Source organism: Saccostrea echinata, unplaced genomic scaffold, assembly GCF_033153115.1.
Source record: "Saccostrea echinata isolate AGI-Se365-2 ecotype Australia unplaced genomic scaffold, CSIRO_AGI_Sech_v1 ptg000040l, whole genome shotgun sequence".
NCBI classification, from domain to species: domain Eukaryota; kingdom Metazoa; phylum Mollusca; class Bivalvia; order Ostreida; family Ostreidae; genus Saccostrea; species Saccostrea echinata.
This window is the reverse complement of record NW_026889789.1, coordinates 6,920,001-6,937,972: the sequence shown is the minus strand read 5'-3', so window position 1 is coordinate 6,937,972 and position 17,972 is coordinate 6,920,001. Positions and strand designations below refer to the sequence as shown.

The 17,972-nt window shown below is 33.8% G+C and overlaps 2 pseudogenes; one reads left to right on the top strand and one right to left on the bottom strand.

The window, feature by feature from the left end:
• The window catches only part of LOC133200611 (dynein axonemal heavy chain 8-like), a 123,867-nt pseudogene extending 123,328 nt beyond the window's left edge, over positions 1–539 (bottom strand).
• The window catches only part of LOC133200599 (uncharacterized), a 64,203-nt pseudogene that overhangs the window by 32,632 nt on the left and 13,599 nt on the right, over positions 1–17,972 (top strand).

The following is a 17,972-nucleotide window of genomic DNA, read 5'->3' as shown; positions in this document are numbered from 1 at the left end:
TACAATGTCACCAATTTTACATTATCTGAACTTACAGTATATAAAATTGGTGCACATCAAAGTGAAAACTTACAGTAAGTGTATGTCGGACTTCTGTCAACAGTTGATGAAGAATCTCACACTCTTTCATGATGAAGTCATTAAAGATAGGATACTCTCCAGGTAGTTTACGGATTTTCTCAACAACAAACTCACGGATTGACTAAAATGATCAAAGTCATGTTTTAATTACAAACGTAGTTCTATTTTCTTAAATTAGAAATTATTATTATAAAGTATGGTCATACATATTGGCCAAACAATATAACCACATGAATCCTTGTAGAGAGAGAAACTAGAGGATAAATTAGATGACTGTCTTTATGTGGATGTGTCCTACCTTGCTGCTATAGCCAATCTTCGGAGTCTTCTGCAGCAGGTCGTTACAGATTTGCCAGAGTTCCACGTCTTTGAAACGGATTTTGTGTGTGGCATAGCTGGCTGTAGAGAACACTCCCTGATGAACCACAGACGGGTTGTTACTAGTTTTACTAATACCAGCCCGGTGCAGGTCCTGAAATAAAAGACAAGAGGCATTGTGACAAAATGTCGGATAAAGTTCATGTAAATAAATTACAACTGATATTCATTTTGTTGCAGAAAAATTAAGTAGAAGTGGAATCAAGCAAATCAATCAAATTGGAAGAAAGTACAACATATTCATCAAAAAAACATTCTCGTGAAATCCATCTTAGCTAACTCAAAGTACATGCACCCTTTCTAAGAGTGGATAAAAATTTATCACGAGTGGTGCAATGGTCATTGGAATGGCATCTCATGATGTGTTGCTTTGTAACTCACCATCAAATTGTGTGAAGCCTGCCCCCTTTCTGAGTTTAGGTTTTTGCTATAGTAAATATTTGTTAAGATGCTGCCCCCCCCCCCCCCCCCCCCACACACACACACAAACACACTTTTTGTTGCTGTAAGATAAAGCAATTTTTTGGGTTTGTCAGATTCTTTTGGGGGGGGGGATTCCCCCTTTTGAAACCATTGCTAATGGCCTGGTGGGTTCATATAAATATCATGTTGTGTTTTTTAACTTTGCAAATGGCATAAGAGATAGTACTATGTAACTTACATTAAAAGGCATAAGAGATAGTACTCTGTAACTTACCATGAAATGGCATGAAAGATGATACCTTGTAACTTACCATCAAATTATGTAGGTTCATACAAATAGCATGTGGTGTTTTGTAACTTACTATCAAATAACATTCAAGATGGTACCCTGTAACTTACCATTAAATGATGTGGGAGATGGTACCCTGTAACTTACCATCAAATTGCATTAGAGATGGTACCCTGTAACTTAACATCAAATGGTATGATGGAGAGGGTATCATGTAATTAACCATCAAATAGTGTAGGAGATGAATCCCTGTAACTTATCATCAATAGTGGGGGAGATGGTACCCTGTAACTAACCATCAGATTGCATGGGAGATGGTACCCTGTAACTAACCATCAGATGGCATGGGAGATGGTACCCTGTAACTAACCATCAGATGGCATGGGAGATGGTACCCTGTAACTTACCATCAAATGGCACTGGAGATGGTACCCTGTAACTTACCATCAAATGATGTGGAAGGTGGTACCCTGTAACTTTCCATCAACTGGTGTGGGAGATCGAGGAAACATTTTTTGGGATAAAGTATTGGTAGATGAAATGCTGTCAAAAACTTTGTCTGGTGAAAACATACTGGTCATCTCCCAATAAAGTCTGTTAACGAAAGAAAACATCTACCAGTCTTACAAGTTCGAAGTTAATCACAATATGCTTTATTTTTTCAGTCCTAAATTTTTGGTCATTTTTCACACATTGATGACCTAGTAAGTCTAGATTATGACTACTAATTTGGGTTCATTTGGTTTCACTTATAATGACTGTAATACAACTGCATATATTTTATCATTAGGAAAAAACACTATTTTTGAATAAGAAAAATCCTTAATATACATGTAAAAGGACAATGTGCACTCTTCAGATAATCGGTGATTGATTGGACTTTCAGAGACAGTGAGAAAGAGAGAGCTAAATGGGTTAATCAAACGTATTAAAAAATGTATCTTCTATACTCTACATTGTCCATGAATTTACTGCTAAGATTAAGCCAAATGTCCATAAAGGACTTGTCAAATTTGTAAGGGATCCAATTTTTATATTTAAAAAAAAAGAAGGAAGGAAAAACATTTTCCTTTTCCTCTAAATCAACAGAAAAACATTTTGAATAAAGGAGTAAAGGTATACGTCATTTGAGTTTGATCCAACTTTTCAAAAACAATGATGAAATGTGCAACTACATGAATAATTAAACTGCTAGATAAATTACAGGCATCGACCTACACTTGCAAAATTGTCAAAATATCACATCATTACCACCATGAAAAAAAAAATAGTTGCTCGGTTGTCAGCTTTTACCCTAATGCACTAAAAAATTAAACTTTTGTTCTCACTATTAATAAAGGAACTTTTGAAATTAGTTTTAAATAAGCAAGTGTAAAGTGTAAACTATATATGTGCCTCTACCTCAAACTACCAAGTCCTTTGTATCCCATGAAAATAAAATTCTACCAGTAATTAATGAATTAAGAATTCAACATCTACATGTATCTCTTAGTGAGTCCAGCATCACATATACATATGCATTATACATAAAGAATAAGAAACAAAAACTCGCAAAGCATAAAAGGAGAACAATTCTATATAGATATCTCTCAATATGAATTATAGTAAATTGTTCCTAGTTATACCCGCACTTTCTAAAGAAAGTTCGGGTATATTGTTGTTACTCATGTCTGTCCGTCCGTCCGTCCGTCCGTCTGTCACACTCTTATTTCTCAAACTCCTCTTACATTTTACACAGTAGCCTAATCATCTTTTGGGAGGTGTTTGGTGGTGTCATGTAGATGTGCAGTAAAGTTTCGGAATTTTCATGTTCACCCTGGGGGTCAAATGGGGGTCGAAAAATGACGTTTTTTATGCAAAAAGCCCCTGGTTCCCAGAACTCCTCTTACATTTTACACAGTAGCCTAATCGTCTTTTGGGAGATGGTTGGTGGTGTCATGTAGATGTGCAGTAAGGTTTTGGAATTTTCATTTTCACCCTGGGGGTCAAATGGGGGTCGAAAAATGACGTTTTTTATGCAAAAAGCCCCTGGTTCCCTGAACTCCTCTTACATTTTACACAGTAGCCTAATCGTCTTTTGGGAGATGGTTGGTGGTGTCCTGTAGATGTGCATTAAGGTTTCGGAATTTTCATTTTCACCCTGGGGATCAAATGGGGGTCGAAAAATGACGTTTTTTATGCAAAAAGCCCCTGGTTCCCTGAACTCCTCTTACATTTTACACAGTAGCCTAATCGTCTTTTGGGAGATGGTTGGTGGTGTCATGTAGATGTGCAGTAAGGTTTCGGAATTTTCATTTTCACCCTGGGGGTCAAATGGGGGTCGAAAAATGACGTTTTTTATGCAAAAAGCCCCTGGTTCCCTGAACTCCTCTTACATTTTACACAGTAGCCTAATCATCTTTTGGGAGATGGTTGGTGGTGTCCTGTAGATGTGCAGTAAGGTTTCGGAATTTTCATTTTCACCCTGGGGGTCAAATGAGGGTCGAAATATGACGTTTTTTATGCAAAAAACCCCTGGTTCCCAGAACTCCTCTTACATTTTACACAGTAGCCTAATCGTCTTTTGGGAGATGGTTGGTGGTGTCATGTTGATGTGCAGTAAGGTTTCGGAATTTTCATTTTCAAGTTTTTGATGCAGTGGAAGAGCTCTCACTAATACATATCAGCATATTAGGTTTGATAAAAATATCTTGAATGACTTATTTAAAACTGAGCTTAACACTTATTTGAGAAAAGAGAGGTCAAGGTCAACTGAAAGGTTGAGGTCAAAATGTTGATGCAGTTGAAAAACTTATATCATTATGTATTTACTATTAGCATAGAAGTTCAACAAAAATATCAGAAATGGTTTATTTAAAATGTAGATAAGGCCAAATAAAAAAATATGTGTGGTTCAGGTTACCCGACCTTCCCTATTTTATACCCCCGACCCTAAACTTTTTTTTGGCAATTTTCATATTTTTCCGGAATTTCCCCCAATTTCCATCAATGGCTCCAGTTTAAGTTTTAGTTTCAGCAATGACGGCCTCCTTGCAAAACATAGTGCAAGTGTTTAATAGTGTTAAATCCAAAGCAAGCTAGCATGTAGGTGTCCCCTACCAATATTGACTAGTATATTATCACACCACATCTAAATGCCATTTGCAAAGCAGTGATAGGTATTATTTAGAAAAAAAATTAAGAAAATCATTTTGTTAAAAAAAAAAAATTAAAAAAAATAAAAATCCCTACCTACCTACCCTAATTTTTTTGGAAGTGTAACCGGAACCACACATATTTTTTTGTTTGGCCTAAACACTAATTTAAAAAAGTGAGGTCAAGGTCAAAGGAAAAGTCAAGGTCAAAAAAGTTGATGCAATTGATATCTCTCAGCAGTATAATTATATCAGCATATGAAGTTTGATAAATATATCTTGAATTGTTTATTCAAAACTGATCTAGACACTAATTTAAGAAAAGTAAGGTCAAGGTCAAAGGAAAATTCAAGGTCAAAAATTTTGATGCAGTTGAAAAGCTTACATCAGTATGTATCAGCATATGACGTTTTATTGAAGTCGGACATGACAAACACTATATGCCTCGGCCATATTCATGGCAGGGCATAAAAAACTTGAATCTACACTATATGAGGATGTTTCCATATCAAAATGACTAACAAGCAAATTCAAAGAATTGTGGTCCCCTGCTTTCCGTGTCCTAGTGGATGGGATGCCATTATTTATGACATATTGTTTCAAATATGCACGCCCTATCATATGTCATTCAAAAGTAATCACCAAAGTTAAAATTTTTGAAAATTAGGTAAAACATCAAGGTCAAGGGGTAAAAAATCATAGCATGCTTGGAAACATCTTGTTACAGGTAATGTACATGTCAAATATATAAGTCCTATCTCTTCTCAATCAAAAGTTATAAGGAAATATAACATTTTTGAAAAGTAGGTTAAACTTCAAGGTCAATGTCACAGAGTCAAAAGTCATGATATATTTAGAAAGGTCTTGTCACAGGTAATATACATGTATAATATGAACGCCCTATCTTTTCTCTTTCAAAATGATCATTTGAAATAATGTTAAATTTTTTGAAAAGTAGGTCAAACTTCAAGGTCAAGGTCATGGGTTCAAAAATCATGGCATGTTTAGAAAGTTCTTGTAGGTAATGTACATGTGAAATATGAAATCCTTATCTCTTATTATTCAGAAGTTATGACCAAGGTTAAATTTATTGTGACAGACGGACAGACTGACAAACGGACAGACTGACAGACAAATGAGATTTAATGTCCCCTAGGTCCCTTTCGCGAAAATGGATGACAATAATGCCCTTGCTATTCATGAGAAGAAGATTTATGAGGGAAAAAATCCCCTGCACTTTTCTATGTAAATCATTGGATCCCCATATGTGGCCCCATCCTACCCCAGTGGGTCATAATTTTAACAAATTTGAAGCTACACTGTCTATGTAAAGAAAGTTTCAACTTTTTGGGCCCAGTCAGTGGTTCTTGATAAGACTTTTTTAAAATGATACCACCAAATTTTCACTAATTCTTGATTATCCCCCCTTGAAAGAGGGTGTGACCCTTCACTTGAACAAACTTGAATCCCCTTTACCCAAAGATGCTTTGTGGCTGGGTTGGTTGAAATTGGCCCGGCGGTTCTAGTGAAGAAGACAAAAATGTGAAAAGTTTACAGGCGGACAGATGGATGACAAACAAAATGTGATCAGAAAACCAGAAAAACTCAAGTGAGCTAAAAACTGATGATCACAAGTACTTGGAAAGAGTTAAGGTATTTGAAAAGCAGTTTTTTTTTCATGCATTAATTGTTTTCAGAAGCTGAAAAGGTATGACTTGTATCCATGTTGAAAAAACTTCACATTTCAGAAAACAGTATGATTAAAAATAGTTAATCAAGGTGCTTTGAGTAGCAAAATAAGCTAAACTGGTATAGCTAATTCAACCACAGAGCTTTAAGTGAATTTTAAAATGCACAACCTTTTCAACTCTTAATCATTCTTAAAATATTTATATCATCATTTCTGATTCAAGGGAGAACTAGAGATATGATCAGAAGTATATCCATTGACTAATAAACATGTACATGTATATTGTGTTTTTTAAGTCATTAATGTTTGTTTGTTGTTAAATGTCACTCTTGGGAATTTTTCACTCATACGGAGACACCACCACTCAAAAATAATGAAGACGTACAAGTCGGATTTGAGGTTAACATTCATTTTAGGAATTTTCAACAATTAATTAAGACGTAAAGAGATAACTCCTTCCCCTTGCCCCTTCCCCTTCCCAGACCCCAGTTTGTTCATGTATGCTAACTAGTCTAATACTTTGGTTTGACATAAAAAAAAATGTGAATACATACAAATAGTTTAATGGTCCATCTCTTTGAATGATTTTCATTCCTAATTCTAGGTTGACCCAAATTCATGAATGAAATGTCAAGTAATCTTATCATTGATGCACTTCTATTTAATTTGATGTAGTCATATTATGAACAAGAGAGTGGGGATGACCTCAAGGGTTCATAACCTTAAACCATTAGATGTACATAACATAATAACACAAGAAACAAAATTATGTATAGTCAAATGGAAAAGTTTTCTACTATTTAGGAGTCACATGATCATTTGTCATTTCAGGGACAGGGAGCGGCTAGGGAGATTGGAACCCCCCCCCCCTTGGAATTTGCAGAGTTATTTAAATAGGACTATATACTGATTTCCAGAAGCAAATAAAAAATGACTTTGGATGCCCTCCCCCTTTAAAAACATGGACCCCACCATCATTGTTTTTATTTTGTTTGTTTGTTTTTGTTTTTGTTTTTTTTGCTCCTCAGGAAATTCTGGGCTGGAATTTTTTTGGACCGAGGTGTGGACCCCCCCCCCCCCCCCCGGAAAAAAATTCCCGGATCTATGCCTGTAACTGAATGTAATGTCGACAACGGGAGATAACTCTTCAGAATGTGAAATTCGTCTATTGTGGCATCGATGATCCACTCTCTACGATCGGCTCATACATTCAGTGTCTGAGAGAGAAACGAACGACAACTCTGCGTAGGAGATTGCCGATGATCTTTGATCCTTTTTAAACTTTAACCTAACCATTTGCATTTCGGTTTATTTTACCCCAATCTATACTTAAACTTGTACTTACCGACTGTCATAAGTCCTGTCAACTTCATGAAATATAATCCAATTAAAACACAAAATGAATTAATTTCCACTGATATACATGTAACACTGCACCATGTCACATGGCATGTGCAATCTAAAAATGATAATGGTAAAACTAGTACTAGTACTGGTAGGGTGACGCAAGCCCAATGTGATGTAGAAATTTTCAAAAAGATGTTCACATACATGTACAGTACAAGAACAAATTTTAAATTATCCTAACAAACGATGTTTTAACATAACTTTGCCATCTAGGCCTATTTCCAAAAACTGGCAAATTGTGTGTGTGTGTTGGGGGGGGGGGGGGGGAGGTGACAAAATTGATTGGGTATGGCTTTTAAAGGAGGTTTTTGCCTAATCAAATACTAAAAAAAGTTTGCACATTTTGATAAATTCATCAAAAACGCTTTGTACTAAAATAATATTATTTGTTGTTGAGAAAATAAACTTTAAAAGTTCCAATTAAAAATGGGCCAACAATTTATACCCCCCCCTTTTATCAAAACCTAATTTACATCATTAATTAAATTCTGTTATTTCAGACTGGTAATGAATTAAGTATATGAAATGCGTATAAGAGGTTCATGGGTCACATGGTCACCTGAGCATTTTATGTTCGATTTGACGAATACATGTACTGTGTAAATTATAGAATTATTTGGACTTTTTCCTTGGTAAGCCCAATATGAAGGAGTGTGCATTTAGAGGCAAACACCTTAGTGCGGGTATTACTGTCTCATGACAGCATCTAGTTTTTTCTGTAGGAGATTTAAATGTAAGTTATGTAAGAGAAAAAAATCAAGTCATGCATCTAATAAAAGTCCAATAATGGATAAATCTGGAAAGTGATATAATTAGAGGGTTAGCTTCATGCATTGGTGATACATACTGCACAGTGAAATATACACACTGTCAGGTGATTAATACATGCAATATATTTCAGTGTCTCAGCTGCGCAACATTTGTGCAGTGATATGTATATACTTTACCCTATATTTAACTTACTAAATATCTTATAAAAATGGCATTTAAGATAATTTTTACACTAGCAGTACTGCATTTTATCATGCAAATTTAAAAGCACTTTGATTTAATGTATGTGGTGTGTTGTAAAGTCTAGGATATTTATCAACTTCCTAACTTTGTTTTTAAAATAATTATTGTGCACATTTCCATAGCTTTCTTTTAGACTACAGAAGTTTTAAAATGGAATTAAATTCTTCAAATATTTCCTTGAATTTTTTTATGCCTTCAAAACAAAATCTTAAATAGTACATAAGGTTCTATATTCAGCACATGTATAATATGTACATGATATTTCAAATGTATCTGCTGTGAGAAATTAAAAAAAATCAGTCAAGAGATGTTCTGTGACACTTACCACTAAGGTCTGGTGAATATGACAGCCCTTCGGAACATCCAGATAATGATTTGGAGCATCATCCAGAGCCTGGATCAGAGAGTTCAGTCGTACATTGGTAACGGTACTTCACTAAAATATATATAGGTATGAACAAATAATCTAACCATCCATTTACTTGATTTTAATTAAAGAAAGAAGTCTTAAAAGATAAAAGTATTTAATGAACAAAAATTATCATAACCTTTGAAAAAGCAGAAAATAAAAGGAGTGAAGCCATATCCAATTCAAATCAAAGAAAAAATCTGTGATTTCAAGAGAAAAAGTCCTACATCCTTTGACTTCAAAATCCACCTGAAGACAGCCAGAAGTCAACAATAGCACAGGCACTTTGCTGGTCATAGAAATCTGTCACATAGCTACATGTACCATACATAATCTGTCAACAGAAAATAAGTTTTACTCAATCCAATGAGAAAATACAGCTGACTGTAGTCTATACTTTCAATCCTAAAAAGTTTAGCTTTATTATTAGTAACTGTTTAGAGCAACAGAAACGTCAGGAAAAGTATAATGTAGATCACTATATTTTCGTGTGATAGTTATCTGGAAATAATGATGGAGACTAAATTTTCACGAATTATGGTAATTGTCATCTATAAACCTTTACATATACAAATTGACGCAAGAAAGAAATTTTTGCGAGCAGATTGTCTTTTTGCGCAAAATAAAGTTCTCGGGAATAAAAAGTGATTTACAGTAGATTTGAGCTGTCATTAAAGGCAAAAATCATTTCTATACAAGACATTGCAAGTTTCCACTGATGAAAAAGCTGATAATCATCCAGATTTTTTTTTTCAATTTCATTTTTCATTTGAAAATTGGGGCTTGTTTTCATCAATACATTTAGAATGTACAAAATCATTTTTAACATTATAATGTAAAATTTCTATTAAGATTTGTTTATGTTTATGAGTATTATTTTCTTCTTTTATTTTTATTGAAATTGATACAGAGGAACACAAACTGTTATCAATATGTATCAGCTAGTATCTGAAAATAAATTATTTTCAAATAATTGCTTTATTGATTGTTACAACTGAGTGCAAACATTATTGCAAATGCATGTATTGTTGAAAGCAGAAATAAAGCTCAAAGTTGAAAGGTGTATGGTTTGCATATAGAAGGTATCATGGGAAGAAAATGAGTGGAGCCAACTAATTTAAACCATCGAACAATACTTCTGAGGAAACTTAAATGAGTGGATCCAATTAACTAATCAAAACCATCAACACAACTCTTACAAGAAAGTTACAATACAAACACTGAAAGCTTATTCAGACCGTTATTTCCAGGAATTAAATAATCACCCCCTGAAATTCATGTACGTGTACATTAAGTTTAATATTTTCTTTGATTTGATCTGTTTCATACAGTATAAAGGTAACCTGTATGATATTATGAAATATGAAACGCTAAAAATGATAGGTAATGTTGATTTTTTTCACCAGATATTATTGTGTCCAGTTGTCTTTCTGATGTTCTCTACCAAAATTTAGAATATTTCAATCTAAATTTGTATATGACAATTATTGTCATATACAAATTTCGATTGAAAAATTTCCAATCTTTTATAGAAGACACTGATGTACATGATGATGTATAACTATAATAAGTATAAAGTATTGACCAGTGATGCATATTTTTCTTTCAATTTGTTAACATTCTGTTGACATTTTGAGATATGTGAACAGATGAACTTTTTTCAAAGGGCACTACCAAACATTTTCAGATGGGGAGGGTGAGCACTATCAAGCAAAAATTCCTTGACAAACAAAACAAAAAAAGTCTTCAGACGTTTTTCTCGAGGGGGAGGGTGATGCATAAGGTAGATATGTTCTCGAAGATAACGAACAGTGAAAAATTTAATCATAATACAGATTAAATATATTGATAGAAAATTATCATATCTGTAATTTAAATTTTTTTCAAAGTACAGTCAAAGAAAAGTTTTTTTTTTTATCAGTTATGTAAATGATTTTGAAATGAAAGAATGAAACTGCCAGATTTTCTTTCTTTTCACATTTTTCACTTCTTTTCAAAAATCACTGGGCCAATTTCAACCAATTTAATACAAAAAATTCTTTGGTCAAGGGGATTATAAATTGTTGAAATGAAGAGCCATGCCCTTTACAAGAGGAGATACAGACCCTGAAAAGTGCTACACACACGCTGCACGAACGGTACAGGCTCGTTACACGGTTTGCACGAAACGCTGCAATGTTTACACGAAACGCTACACAGTTTGCACGGAACACTACACGGATTACATGAAATGCTTTGCACGAAAAGCTGCACGGTTTACACGAATGGCTGCACGAAACGCTTTGCACATGTTTCTCACACGCTTTGTACACGATTCTCGCACGTTTTGGCCTCAGTTTGGACTTTCTATTCGGAATCTCTCGAACATTGTTAAAATTATTAGGGATTAATCATAGATAAATTAAGAATCGCAATCTTTAACAATACGTTAGGTTAAACTCTCTCTCTCTCTCTCTTTATATATATATATATATATATATATATATATATATATATATATATATATATATATATATATATATATATATATATATATATATATATATATATACAATGTATATATATATTGGTCATTCATAATCTCTTAAAGAATTAATTTTTTTTTACAATTATACTTTTATATATAGAGAAAAAAAAACTCGTTTTCTTACTGAAACTCATTTTATTGATTTTTATTTAAAAAATATTGATGAAATTGTGTTTGAATTCTTTACTCGGATTAATTTTGTTATTGATTTAATTATAAAAAATTTAATCGACTAATTCAGGCTATGTTTATAATGCAAAGTTATTTAGTAAAATGCAGCAAACAGGAACATTATGCCGGACTTTTCGGGGGGGGGGGGGGGGCTAGATTACCAAGTACCGAGATTTTACAAGGCAATTGTTTCAGCAAATACATGTATGCTATTGGGAATAAAATTAAAAATTATTACAGAAACAATTGCCTGTCCTAAAGAAAAAGTATTCACGTCTCCAGCGGAATCAGATTAAAATCCATAAAATGCAAGTTAATGTGAATGGTAAACCTAATATTTCAATACAGAGTTTAATTTAAAATAAGAATTTTATATGGGAAGGAGGTTAAATGGAATAAAGTTTGAAATGATTTTATTCTCTTTATATCAAGTAACAGCAATATACCCACCACCTTGTAAAACCCTTCATTAAAAAAAAAAACGACTAGACAGGAAATTTTATGTAATCAATAGTCGTGGCACTTATACATACACTGTAGATCTATAGATACATATCCAGGTATGAAAACTGAAATATTCTAAATAAATAAAAAATTAATATGTATGATTTATAAAACAATATGATTTATTTCAATACTTTTTATCTGGGATTTTCATGAATAGTCTGTAAAATCAAGGCACTTTCAAAGAAATTTAAATTTACAAATTAAAAAAATAAAAGCAACGGATATTATTTTTACCCACTAAATACTTATAGAACCATTTATTTTCAAAAATGAAAACTCAGTCGTTATTCTCAGGTTTTATTTAGCCATAATTGACAAGAGATTAAAGCAGAACAAGTTTCTCAGTTCCCTGCACCGGGAGCCCGTGATCACCGTTGTAAATGACCTTGATCATTGTCTTACGTGTAAAGAAGTTCAAGGGGTGTATCGGTGCAACCCATCAACAAAACTTGAAAGTGTGTAGTTTCAATTAACCCCCCACCCCCACCCTCGGATGTATCTAAACATGCGTGGAATTATATAACTCATTTATTTGACAATTATTCATTGACCAATTTTATGTACAAAAGGACTATAAATGACACATCGTTTCAAAATTGCTCTTCACAAACTGGTAATGTAAGGACAAGAGCGGATTCCTGATGAATTTTCGCTTGAAAAAGAGTTAAGAAGAAAAATATTTCTTTCTTTGAAAAAAAATTAAAAAGCTAGGATCGCTTTGAAAGTGTATTGAACTCAATGCACTCAAAATTGCTAAACATAATTAAGTTGAACACATTTTCTGCAAATCTTTATTTATAGTAAAAAAACACCAAAAAATGTATTATACATTACCGCGTAATTTTATTTTGTTGTTCCTGTATTTTTTTTTCACTCTTAAAATACCTACAGTATACTATATCCGAATAATATAAGATACAAACAACACAATTTGTCATCCCGACCCATCAATAGCCATATGTAATATTAAAATGATTTTTCTGTCTCCCAAATGATTCACACAACGTAGACAGATAAAGATTTATTGTTGTCAATAATATCGTAAAAGCTACAAAACAAACACGAACTTACAAGGTTCAAATGTAAAAATACTACGATACCTGTAAACTAACAATGTAAGTCAAGTGAACCGAAAAATGTAAACATTACACAGTTATAGACCGAAAAGTTTAAAGAAATCAAAGTAATGCAAAAGCTATAGAAAAACAATGCATAAAGTACATATGTATATGTTCACTTACACTGCTAACGACTGTAAGTTTCGGCAAATGTCGAAAGAAAGAATTCCTTGGAACAAAGGAAAATGTGCAAAGCTATAATTAGCGCCATAAGTTAATACGAAAAACAGTTAAAGACAATTTCAACAAAATAAGCTGATATAAACGGATTGGATAAAAACGAAATGCCCTTCACCACATTCCCCGTCCAATATCTGCAATATATTGCTACCACAACTATTTGTTTGTAAAATGATGTACAATTATAACTATTAAATATTACAATTAAAAACTACAATTAAAAATTACAATTAAAACTTCACAAACTTCACAAACGTGCTGTGTATCATCTACACTAAAAAATACATTTATTAAAATAGTGTCAAAAATTCCTTTTGCCGACAACACTACATGTACCTATAATACTGACAATGACTAGATACTGCACAAGACTAGGTTCACATGTATGTCTAAACATGAAACAACTATTAATAAAAAATAGCATTGTAAAATTACAAAGATAGATCAATGTTCTTTATAGTATGAGCCACTGAGTTTCTTCGGTAAGAGTTCAGTTTATCAACAGCACCGTTTCAGTAATAGGACGGGTAAGAACCACTGGTTTTCCATCTCTAACAATGCGAACTTGCACTTTACGAACACGAACATCATGATGAGATGGATATACACTCTCTACGACTCCAACTGGCCACTGAAATCTGGGTTCGCTCGAGTTCTTCAGGAAAATCACACCCCCTTTTTTGATAGAGTGTATTCACCATGCATCGGACACCCTCGTACTTCAACAAGTTGTAGCGATATCACAATGGGCAGAATATTAACAAAATGGACTTTAACATGTAGTATGTCATTAAAATATAAATTTGTGACACAGTTGTGGATTATTTATTAAAAAATATCCATAAAAACCGATTTTTTGAAATGAGTAGGAATTCACAATGGATTGGACAATATTCACCATGCATCAGACAAACGGTATTTGAACTGGAAAATCTCATTGCTTTAAAATTAGTGATATAGAAATATTTTGATCTTTTATTTAAACATTAACTTTCTCATTAAAATTGATTGACTATATCAATCCACAAATGTGGAGAGATTTTAGTTGCATCACATTGCATTAGAAAGGCGTTACAATGCTAGTTATATGGCAACTTGAGCCTTTGACTCCTGAGTTATCATCTTCTAGTTTGTAGAAATAAATTGAGTCCATTTCTAGTCGTAATATATCGATAACTTGTATTTTCCCTGGAAATTTAGAGTTTTTATTTTCTATTTCCGCAAACAATAAATAAATAATTTAAAAAAAAAACAGCTGTCAGTTGGGGTCTTTATGAAAATGGAAGCGATTACCCATGCATGAATGATCTTGATTAAGATCTCTTCAGACTCCTCCCTCAGTTTTCCTGGTTCGACTCCTCCCATCTTTTTGAAATAACGTCTAGCACATCCCTTTATGATAGCTATTACACTAACTTACTTGTGCCAACTGCTAAATCTGACGAATGTGGCCACGTACGAAGTCCTCATCCAATGCACAAGATGTCTTCTTCACTTCAATTCTGATTTCCTTATTCAATTCAGGTGACAAGATTGAATACTCCTGTGTAGCACCGAGTTCAGTGTCTAACAAGAAGTCTCTTTTCTCGGAGGTCTCCGACGGATCTCAGTCCCCTCGTACCATGATCTGCTGGATTGTCAACTGTCGGCACATAAAACCATTGCTTTGGATCTGTAACTGATAATATGCGCTCTACACGATTGCTGACATAGTTGGAGAAGCGCCCTTTTTTTTTTTTTTTTTTTTTTTTTTTTTTTTTTAAAGATAACCCAACACAACCTTGCTGTCTGTATGGTATCAAATTTCTTCTAATATGGTCTGTAAAGCCTGATTGATGAATTCTCCACTTTCTGTAGCCAACAAAGCTTCACATAGCTCCAGGTGTGGTATCGTATGGCCTTTGGAGGGAGCCGAAATGTCATCAAATTTCGTAAATCTGTTCATGGTAATGTCCTTCTTAAACAGAAAGATATTAAATTCACTCAGTTGATTTGGATTGTGTGCAGCTATTGGTACAGATGCAGGCATTGGGTAGCTAGGAGAATGGCTCAAAGCGTTTTATCCCCACATAGATTAGTTGATGTGCATGTCTGGTGCTTGGTGACTCGACACTTGTGGAGGATGTTCATTTCCCTTCTCATGAAATGTGTTTCTGTCTTGGATTTTAAATTTGAGGTTTTTATAAAGTTCTTTGTTTTTTCTCAATGCTTGATTGTTTTGGAATATCTTTGAGAGGATTTTCTTGTGACTTTAAGTCATCATCGGATTCCTCTTCTTCCACTTCTTGTTAAGTTTTGTTGAGCTCAAGCATGGTGTTAACCTCCACACGTCTTCTCTGGATACTTGCCATCTTTTCCTCTTTTATTAATTGAGCTTCGAGAAACTTTAGAAACTTTAGCTTAGCCGTTTCCTCAGCCAATTTAAGTTTTATAGCATTTTGTTTGGACGATGATGTTTTTTGAGATTCGTTATCCTTTTCCATGAGTGTCAAATGCTTTTTGCTGCCTCTAGTGCACTCTGCATTTTCAGATTTACCTCTTGGTATTCACTAACTTGAAGGTTTTTCTGTTTAAGGCTCAATATCGTTGAAGATCCTTCTAGAGATGCCACATAATATTTGTAAGTGAGTTCGTATTTTGTACATCCAACATCTACTCTTCGTATTGCTTTCTTGATTTTTTTCGGGTCTGATTTTACAACTGCAATTGTCATGAGTTTCTTCGATAACTCCTTACATATCTGTAATTCATCGCACAATGAGTCTCATACAGCTCTTTTCCTTTTTTCAGTTAAAGCTTTAATGCGTCTTTCATTCCCCGCGGTAGATTCCTCTGGTGTCTCTGCTTGAGGAACGTCAAAGTTTCCTGTCTCATCCGCCATACTGTTGTAGTCTCCGACGCTCAGTCTCTTACTATTCCGTCTCCCAACTGATTCACACAACGTAAACAAATAGATAACGATTTACTGTTGTCAATAATATCGTAAAAGCTACTAAACAAAACAAATACGAACTTACAGTAAGATACAAATGCAAAAATACTACGATACATGTAGGTTAACAATGTAGGTCAAGTGAACCGAAAAATGTGTAACCGGAAGTAGAACTCTTTAATAGATAAATCAACAAAGTTACTAGCCAACTTGGCTTAAAGCAGTAAACTGCCTCCAGTTATGACTGTCAACCCAGGTAAGGGGATATCTGAACTTTGATCAACGCTAAATGAAAACAAAGTTGTAAGTTTTATAAATTTAATAAAGTGAGAATTAACCTTTGTAAATGATAACAAATAATAAATAATAATCAAAATTTAACAGAGAATAAAGGGAGGAATGTGAAAAACCTATGAAAATAATTAATGTCCCTACTGAGCTTCCATACTTATGAAAAAGGTCAAAAATCCTAAAAGAACTGCTATAAATGTCAATGATTTGGAAAAATGTAAGGAAAATGAGCTACATCAACCAATATGAACTCCACTTATCAACACTCTAGAGTTGAACTGAAAATATCAATGCTAATTCTAGGTTCTAAAAATAACTGACCCAGAAAATAAACAACACCAAAAATAAATAATAAATAGTAAATAGTGGTTCTAGGAATTAGACCTGATATCTACAAATCCCTAGACCAGGCTGGACTTGGAAAGGGGAAAATAAATTTATTCTATTAAACCTACATCTTAACTGTTTCCTAACAAAAATTTAGAACTTGTGAAAAATGTGAAACTAAAGCTAGCTAAGACCTAGAGTACTGTTAAACCATGAGGTTTTCTTAGCACTCTAAGGTACTAATCAAAAAGTGCTCTCATAAACCATTAGGTTTTCTTAGCACAGTAAAGAGGAACTAACCATGAGGTTGTGTTCCCCAACCCAAGTGAAGAAAACTACACGAACACGGCTTTCAAAAACCCTATCTATAGGCCCAAATATTAAAGCCAATGAACATCAAAGATCCTACAACTAACTTAACCAATCAGAACACAGCTTTCAAAAGTACTATGGAAAGACTGCCAACATGGATGACACTTCCTGTTTAAAAAGTAAAACATGTGGAATGTCAACTCATGTCCTAACTTATAAACGACAAATAATAAAGGGGTTTTACGTAAGTAACAACTGAAAACAAATGATAAATAGAATAATCTGACTGAAATACCACCAAATACTTGCAAAATATAATTTACGAAACGAGGGCTATGAAATAAAAATCTAAACCACTACATTCCTCCCCCCTTAAAAAAAACCCCAAAATTTACAATAAATTTTTGTTTACACAGAACAATAGACAAATGTTAATGTCATTGTCACTATTCAAAGTCCTCTGGAGGTTCCAGGAATGGTCTCACAGTAAGAAATCTAACGATCACACAACTGCTGTGGTCTAGTCCCTGTCTCGCAATAACCGGATGGCTCAGGCGTAACACATGGTCCTGGCATGTAAAAAGTACTGCGGCTCATCGGCATGGTCTCTTCTGGATCGTCTACTCCTCAAGAACATCAGCTGTCAACTTGTGCGAGAAATTGTATAACAAGGATTAGAAAAGAATCAGATCAAATTAATCACCATCAATGCAAGTTCTGGAGTCATATCTCTAAGAAAATAACTTTTAAGAATTAAAATCTTAAATTCTAAGACTCTAAAT